Source organism: Colobus angolensis, unplaced genomic scaffold, assembly GCF_000951035.1.
Source record: "Colobus angolensis palliatus isolate OR3802 unplaced genomic scaffold, Cang.pa_1.0 Scaffold754, whole genome shotgun sequence".
In the NCBI taxonomy this organism is placed as follows: Eukaryota; Metazoa; Chordata; class Mammalia; order Primates; family Cercopithecidae; genus Colobus; species Colobus angolensis.
Window position 1 is genome coordinate 161,871 of NW_012121310.1, and position 9,236 is coordinate 171,106.

At 36.0% G+C, this 9,236-nt stretch overlaps 1 pseudogene; it reads right to left on the bottom strand.

Moving 5' to 3' along the window:
* Positions 1-8,056: 8,056 nt before the first annotated feature.
* LOC105501850 lies at positions 8,057-8,548 on the bottom strand (annotated as a pseudogene).
* Between the last annotated feature and the right edge of the window lie 688 nt (positions 8,549-9,236).

A 9,236-nucleotide genomic window follows, 5' to 3' on the forward strand; every position in this document is an offset into this window, starting at 1 on the left:
GAGAGAGAGAGAGAGAGAGAGAGAGAGAGAGAGAGAGAGAGAGAGAGAAAACCAGGAAGAAAGAGAGAGAGAGAGAAAGAAGAAAGAAAGAAAGAAAAGAAAGAAAGAATAAAAAGGACCAGGCACGGTGGCTATCATGCCTGTAATCCCAGCAAATTGGGAGCCGAGGCAGGTGGATCACTTGAGGTCAGGAGTTTGAGACCAGCCTACTCAACATGGTAAAAGCACATCTCTACTAAAAATGCAAAAATTAGCCAGGCATGGTGGCACGCACCTGTAATCCCAGCTACTTGGGAGGCTGAGGCAGGAGAATTGCTTGAACCCAGGAGGCGGCAGTTGCAGTGAGCCGAGCTGGTGCCCCTGCACTCCAGCCTGGGTGATAGAGTAAGACTCTGTCTCACAAAAAAAGTATAAAAAAGAAAAAAAACTTACTGCCATACAGTAGGCAGCAATTATTGCAAATGTGTCCACTCCAGAAGTGCACAAGCACATTTGAACACTGTAGTTATCTAGCAAAATTATTTCTTAATAGTACATCAATGTAGCATACAGAATTTTCTGGGTAAATATTTCTCTTATTTTTGTTGTACAATTCATATTACTGGGTTTCTCTTTTAGGATAGATTCCTTGACATCAGTTTATTGTGTTTTTGGTTTTACTTATGCATTATAACTTTGGATGACAATTTGCAACTCTATATGTGCAATTTAAGTCAATGTGGGGCTTAATTAGAAAATGAATCAGTCAGGTAGCTGTCATTCTTAAATTGCACATGTGAATGTGCATGTTGTGTCTATAAATATGACCCCAACTTTGTTCACAGCTTATCTTACATGTTTTTTCTTGGCTGATATTTTATGTTTTTTTATCTTGTCTAGGTGAGTAGTCAGGAAAATCATCTTAATTTTACGATGTGTTTATTGATGAATCTATATTTTATCTATGTGAAATACTTTTGTGATTTGAAGGTGATTTTTGGATAGCTTTATAACTGATTTTTTAAGTTATCCTTTAAGAAAAATATTGTGGTAAAGAACATAACATCAAATTTACCATCTTAAATCTTTTTTTTTTTTTTTGAAATGGAGTCTTGCTCTGTCGCCCAGCCTGGAGTGCAGTGGCACAATCTTGGCTCACTGCAGCCTCTACCTCCTGGGTTCAAGCAATTCTCCTGCCTCAGCCTCCTGGGTAGCTGAGATTACAAGCGTGCACCACCATGCCCAGCTAATTTTTTCATATTTTTAGTAGAGACAGGGTTTCACCATGTTGGCCAGGCTGGTCTCAAACTCCCCACCTCAGGTGATCCAAGCACCTCGGCCTCGATCTTTTTAAGTGTATGTTTCAGTTGTGTTATGTATAGTCACATTTTTTATGCAAAAGACCTCTAGAATGTTTACATCTTGCAACACTAAAACTCAATACCCTTTATATAACAACTGCCTATTTCACCTTCTCTCTACCCCTTGACTAATGCCATTCTACTTTATGTTTCTATTTGACTACTAACATATTTCATAAAAATGAAATCATACACTATCTGTCACTTTGTTACTGGCTTATTTCAGTTAACATTCTCAAGATTTATTCTTAGAGAATGTGATCAAATTTCCTTTTAAAGGCTGAATTACACTATTGTGTGTATATGTGTGTGTATACATATGTTGTGTGTGTATATATATATATACTCACTATAGTGCACATATGTGTGTATATGTATTTGGCATACATATATATTTGTATATGCATTTTTTTAATTGCTCATTAGGGACATCTGGGTTGCTTCTACCTTTTGGATTTTGTAAACGTTGCTGTAATAAACAAATATTGTGTGTGTACAGATATCTCTTCCAGGTTATGTGTCTTATATTTTGTATGCATACTTAGATGTGGAATTGCTGAATACTATGACAATTCCATTTTTAATTTTTTGAAAAACCTCCATATTGTTTTTTATACTGGCAGAGTCATATTTCCCCACCAACAGATTACAAATGTTCTCTCTCATTTCTCCACATTCTTGACAGATTTTTTTGTAGTGATTATTCTAATTGGTGTGAGATAATATCTCATTGTATTCTGCTTTGCATGTTTGTAAATCATCCTTTCAAATGCTTATTGGCCATTTGCATATTTTTCAAGAAATTTCAGTTCAATTTTTTTCTCATTTTTAATTTTGTTCTTCATTTTTTTGTTGTTGAGTTTTAGGAATTGTTTATATGTTCTTGATACTAATACCAATCAAATATGTGATTTGCAAATATTTTTACCTTTTTCTACTTCACCATTTCCTTTAATGTGTAGAAATTTGGAATTTGATATACTCCCATTTTTCTGCTCTTTGTTACTTATACATTTAATTCCATACATAAACAAGTGCCAAGACTGATGTCATATTTTCTCCTATATTTTTTCTAAGAATTTCATTAGTTATGTTTTTTATGTTTAGTTAATCCATATAAAAGATTGTTTTGTATCTGGAGAAAGGAAAGGATCCAAGTTTGTGGTGTTTTTAATGAAGATATTCAGTTTTCAACATTATTTGTTAAAGACTCTTCTTTCCCCATTGGGTGATTGTGGCAACATTGTGGAAGTTCAGTTGATCACATGCAAATGGGCTTTCTATTCTGCGCTTTCTATTCTTTTCCCTTATACAATTATCTGTCTTTATGTCAGTACCACCTTGTTTTTATTTCTGTAGCTTTGTTATATGTTTTGAAATCAGGAAGTGTAATGCCTCTTTGTTCTTGTTTTTTTGGGAATGCTTACCTAGTCATTGTCCCTGAAAGAAATTTTAGGATTCTAAAAATATTTCTGCAAAAAAGTACCATTGGGGTTTTGATAGATGTAAAGTTGAAGTTGTACATAACTCTTGGTAGTATTAAAATCTTAAAAATATTAAATTATTTTACCCTGGAACAAAAATATGTTCAAGCATGTGTTTAAATAATTCCAAGTAATTTTGGATTTGCCACTTTTTCTTCTTTTAATGTCTAGTTTCATTTTATTTTGGTCAGAGAAGATATATTTCATGATTTCAGTCTTTTACAATTTTGTATGTCTTGTTATGTGTCCTAACAGAATTTGCCATGTGCAATTGAGAATATTATGTATTCTGCCAGTTTTGACTGGAGAGTTTTGTACATGTTTATTAGGTCTATTTGCCTATAATGTTCAAGTTTTCTGGGTTTTTTTGTTGACCTTATATTTGATTTTTCTATTCATTACTGAAAGTGAGGTCTGGTCTAGAAGTGCACAATTATTGTGTTGCTATGTATTTCTTGCTTCACTTCTGTCAATATTTGGTGTAATATACACACATAAATATGTAAATTTATGTAACTGCTATAGATTCCTGGTAAATAGACCTTTTTTTATTTTTTAATTTTGTGGATACATAGTAAGTGTATATGTTAATGTGTTTCTTGAGTTTTTTGTTTTTTTACAGGCCTAAAGTGTTTAATAATGACACCAGGGTAAATGAGATATACATCACCTCCAGCATTTACTATTTTTGTGTATCATGAATATTCCAATTATACTTTTTTAGTCATTTTGAAACATACAATAAGTTATTGCTGACTGTAGTCACACTGTTGTGCTATCAAATACTAGCTCTTATTCATTCTAATTACATTTTTGTACTCATTAATCATCCCTCCTCACTACCCTTCTCTGCCTCTGATAACTATAATCTACTTTTTATCTCCATGAGTTCAGTTGTTTTAATTCTTAGATCCCACAAATAAGTGAGAACATGCAGTTTTTGTATTCCTGTACCTGGCTTATTTTACTTAATATAATATCCTCCAATTCTATCCACTTTGTCGTAAATGACAGAATCTCATTTTTCATGGCTAAGTTGTACTATATTGTGTGTGTGTATGTAGTATATTTTCTTTATTCATTTCTCTGTTGATGCAAACTTAAGTGGATGGATCCCAAAACTTTGCTATTGGGAATAGTGCTGCAATAAATATGGGAGGCCAGATATCTATTTGGTATACTAATTATTTTTATTTTTTAGTATATATACCTAGAAGTGTGAATGCTGGATCATATGAAAGTCCTATTTTTAGTTCTTTAAGGAAACTCCATACTGTACTTCATAGTCACTGTACTAATTTATATTCCCAGAAACAGTGTATGAGAGTTCACTTTTCTTCACACTTTCAGCAACATGTATTATTGCCTGTCTTTTGGGGAAAAGTCATTTTAGCTGGAGTGAGATGATATCTCATTGTAGTTTTGATTTGCATTTCCCTGACAATCAATGATGCTGAGCACCTTATTATATACCTGTTTGTCATTTGTATGTCTTCCTTTGAGAAACAATCATTTTATCCAACCTTAATGGAATTATTGCATTTTTTCCATAGCATTTTTAAGTACCTTATATATTCCTGTTATTAGTCACTAGTCATATAGATACTATGCAAATAGTTTTCCCATACTGTGGGTGTTCTCTTCACTTTGTTAATTGTTTTCTTTGCAGTGCAGCAGCTTTTTAATTTGCTGTGATCCTGTTTGTTCCTTTTTTTTTTTTTTTGAGACAGAGTTTTGCTCTTGTTGCCCAGGCTGGAGTGCAATGGCACAGTCTCGGCTGTGGTACAACCTCCGCCTCCCAGGTTGTGGTACAACCTCCGCCTCCCAGGTTCAAGTGATTCTCTTTCCTCAGCCTCCCAGGTAGCTGAAATTACAGGTGTGTGCCACCGTGGCCGGCTAATTTTTGTATTTTTAGTAGCGATGGGATTTTGCCATGTTGGCCAGGCTGGTCTTGAACTCCTGACCTCACGTGATCCACCCACTTGAGCATCCCAAAGTGCGAGGATTACAGGCATGAACCAGCATGCCCATTCCTATTTGTTCATTTTTGCTTGGTTGCCTGTGCTTGTGAGGTACTACTCAAGAAATTTTTGATCAGTCCAGTGTCCTGGAGAGGTTCCCTAATGTTTTGGGATTTTTTAGTAGCTTCATAGTTTCAGGTCTTAGATCTAAGTCTTTAGCCCATTTTGCTTTTATTTTTGTATATGCCAAGAAATAGAGATCTAGTTTTATTTTTCAGCATATGGATATTTTTTTCCTCAGCATCATTTATTGACAAGACTGTCCCTTTGCCAATGTATGTTCTTGGCACCTTTGTTGAAAATAGGTTCACTTGGCCGGGTGCGGTGGCTCAAGCCTGTAATCCCAGCACTTTGGGAGGCTGATGCGGGCGGATCATGAGGTCAGGAGATCAAGACCCTCCTGGCTAACACGGTGAAACCCCATCTCTACTAAAAAGTACAAAAAACTAGCCGGGTGAGGTGGCGGGTGCCTGTAGTCCCAGCTACTCAGGAGGCTGAGGCAGGAGAATGGCATAAACCCGGGCGGCGGAGCTTGCAGTGAGCTGAGATCCGGCCACTGCACTCCAGCCTGGGCGACAGAGCGAGACTCCGTCTCAAAAAAAAAAAAAAGAAAATAGGTTCACTGTAGATATACACATTTTTTTTCTGAGTTCTCTATTCTGTTCTGTTGGTCTATGTGTCTGATTTTATACCAGAGCTATGCTGTTTGGGTTACTATAGTTCTGTAGTATAATTTGAAGTCAGATAATGTAATTTCTGATTTTGTCCTTTTGCTCATGATGGCTTTAGTTGTTCTGGGTCTGTTGTTCAGTATAAATTTTGGAATCTTTTTTTCTGTTTCTGTGAAAAATGTCATGGTATTTTGATACAAATTGCATCAAATCTCTACATTGCTTTGGGTAATAGGAGCATTTTAACAGTGTTGTTTCTTCCAGTCCATAAAAATAGAATATCTTTCCATTCTTCTGTTTTATAGTTTTTGTTATAGAGATCTTCTTGTTTCTTTGGTTTAGTTTATTCTTGGGTATTTCTTTCTATTTGTTGCTATTGTAAATGGGATGACATGCTTGTTTTCTTTTTCAGATTATTCACTTTTGGAATTTAGAAATGCTACTAATTTTTTTGAGATAGAGTTTTTATTATTATTATTATTATTATTGTTATTTTGAGACGGAGTCTTGCTCTTTCACCCAGGCTGGAGTGCGGTGGTGTGATCTCAGCTCACAGCAGCCTCTGCCTCCTGGGTTCAAGCAATTCTCCTGCCTCAGCCTCCCAAGTAGTTGAGATTATAGGCATCTGTCACCACACCCAGCTAATTTTTGAATTTTTCATAGAGACAGGGTTTTGCCATATTGGCGAGGCTGGTCTCGAATTACGACCTCAAGTGATCTACCCCTTTTGGCCTCCCAAAGTGCTGGGATTACAGACTTGAGTCACCGAGCCAGACCACGATGCTACTACATTTTGTATGTTGATTTTGTGTGCTGCAATTTTACTAAATGTTTTAATTAGTTCTAATAGTTTGTTTTGATGGAGACTAGGTTTTCCAAATATAAATAATCTTATATTATTTGCACACAATTATCATCTGCACACAATATTACTTTGATTTATTTCTTCCTTATTTAAATGCCCTTTATTTCTTTCTCTTGTCTGATTGCTGTAGCTACAGCTTCCCTGACTATGTTGAATTAGAGTGGTGAAAGTAAGCATCCTTCTTTTGTTCCAAATCTTAGAGGAAAGACTTTGTTTCTCCCCATTTAATATATTTGAGACATGGTTCTATCATATATGGCCTTTGTCATGGTGAAATATGTTCTTTCTATACCTATTTGTTTTAGGGTTTTCTTATGAAGCAATGTTAAATTTTATCACATGTATTTTAAGCATTACTTAAAATATTCATAAGGATTTGTCTTCGATTATGTTCATATAATGTATCACATTGATTGATTTGTGTATGTTGAACCATCTTTTTATCCCTCAAACAAATTCCAGTTGGTCATGATGAATGATCTTTTTATGTATGTATGTATGTATTTATTTATTTATTTATTACTTTTAACATGGTTTTATTTTATGTGCAAATAATGAACAGATATTGTATCCATAAATTCTACTTTACAAAAACAGGATTTTTTTTTAAAGAAAACCACATAATAACTTTTAAAAGGCACTGGGATTCCTCTGCTTCTAGATCATTGCTAAGCTAGAAGAATAAAGTTTGTTCTACCAGGAATCACAAGTTAGAACTGAGTATCCTCCAAAGTGAAAATTCTAGAGTGTAGTGCCATTCCAGGCAAAGATTATTCAGTTCTCATCCCCAACTTCCACAACTATCTATCAGAATGGTTAAATCAGGTCAAAACAGTCCAGCATAATTAGACTTCATCGAACAATGCCATTATGCTTTCTAAGATGCAAATAAACCAAAACAGCGTATACTAAAATCAAAATAATACTTGACACGGTCATACAAATTGTTAGTTCCTTGTATCTGCCCCCCACTTTTTTTTCTTTTTTTTTTTTTTGAGACAAAGTCTCACTCTGTCGCCCAGGCTGGAGTGCAATGGGGCAATCTCGGCTAACTGCAACATCCACCTCCTGGGTTCAAGCGATTCTCCTGCCTCAGCCTCCAGAGTAGCTGGGATTACAGGTGCCCACCACTGCGCCTGGCTAATTTTTGGTAGTTTTAGTAGAGACTAATTTTAGTTTTACCATGTTGGCCAGGCTGATTTCAAACTCCTGACCTCAGGTGATCTGCCTGCCTCTGCCTCCCAAAGTGCTGGGATTACAGGCGTGAGCCACAGTGCCCGGCCATATCCCCCTTTTATAACATTAATAAAGGGAATATTTTACTGCAAAGAATATTTTTTATACATCACTAGCCATGAATTTTTGCCATTATTATTATTGCAAATGCTGCCTAGTGCCACTGTCCAAATGGCATAACCATTTTACGTTCACAATTCACTTCTATAGTTATAAGTAGAATTTTCATGATTTAAATAAGTACATCTATCAGTGAAGATTTAACACTGGATGCAGTCTGACATCCGTAATATCTGATGTTTTACAGATAACAATGTAGGAAAGATATATTTTAATTACTTTTCATTTAAGTGACCTTATGTAAAAAATAAACCAATAATTTAGCAGTTCCAATTCTCCAAGGACATTTTCAAATGTATATAAATGGTTACAGAGATTTTTAAGAAATGTCTTCCATGTCCACATCCTCTTGTAACTGCTGTACCATTTTCTCTTTCAGCTGCTTCCCTTTGCCTGCAAGGCTCGGATAAGATGAATGTTTTGCTTGACTTCTTTGATATCCTGAACATTCTGTAGCTCTTTCTTTTTCTTCAATCTGTTCATTATAAATTTAGCTTGGTGTTTCTGTTTGATCTCTTCAACTCTCTTTATTGCATCAATAGTTTTATTCCGTAGCTCTCGCTGGTATTTGATAGGTTCATTTCTACGTTTTTCAAATTCAAATGAACTACCCACTGTAAGCTCTTTACCAGTTGCTTTTCAGACTGAATGCTTTGGTCTACCTAACTTTGCGAGGATTGCACTTCTTTTTAAAGTTTTTATGACATTTAGATTTACAAAATCTGAACACCTTGCAATCATTGCAGATGAACATCATGCCATGGCCAGGATAGATGGGCCCCAAACAGAAATAACACATCTTGACATGCATGTCGAATCTGTGGGTCCCCACCGACTGAATGCCAAGCTTGAGAGGAAGTTGAATGATGTATTTAATGTGTTGTTGAATTTGATTTTCTAGTATTCTCCTGAGGGTTTTTACAATGATGTTTATCAGAGATAAGGCAGTTTTCCCTGCTCTTGCACAGCCTTTCTCACCTGTCACTATGTAAGATGTTCCTGCTTCCTTTTCTGCTGTGATTGTAAGTTTCGTGAGGCCTTCCTGGCCATGTGGAACTATGAGTCAATTAAACTTTGTTTATAAATTTTCCAGTCTTGGCCAGGGGCGGTGCCTCACGCCTGTAATCCTAGCACTTCAGGAGGCTGAGGTGGGTGGATTGCCTGAGGTCAAGTTTGAGACCAGCCTGGCTGACATGGCGAAATCCCGTCTCTACTAAAAATACAAAATTAGTCAGGCATGGTAGCGGGTGCCTGTAATCCTAGCTACTCAGGAGGCTGAAACAGGAGAATCACTTGAATCTGGGAGGTGGAGGTTGCAGTAAGCCAAGACTGCACCACTTCACTCCAGCCTGGGCTAAAGAGCGAAACTCCATCTCAAGAAAAAAAAGAAATTACTCAGTCTTGGGTAGTATTTTTTGTTTGTTTGTTTGTTTGTTTTGTTTTTGAGATAGGGTCTCACTCTGTCACCCTGGATGGACGGCAGTGGTATGATCTTGGCT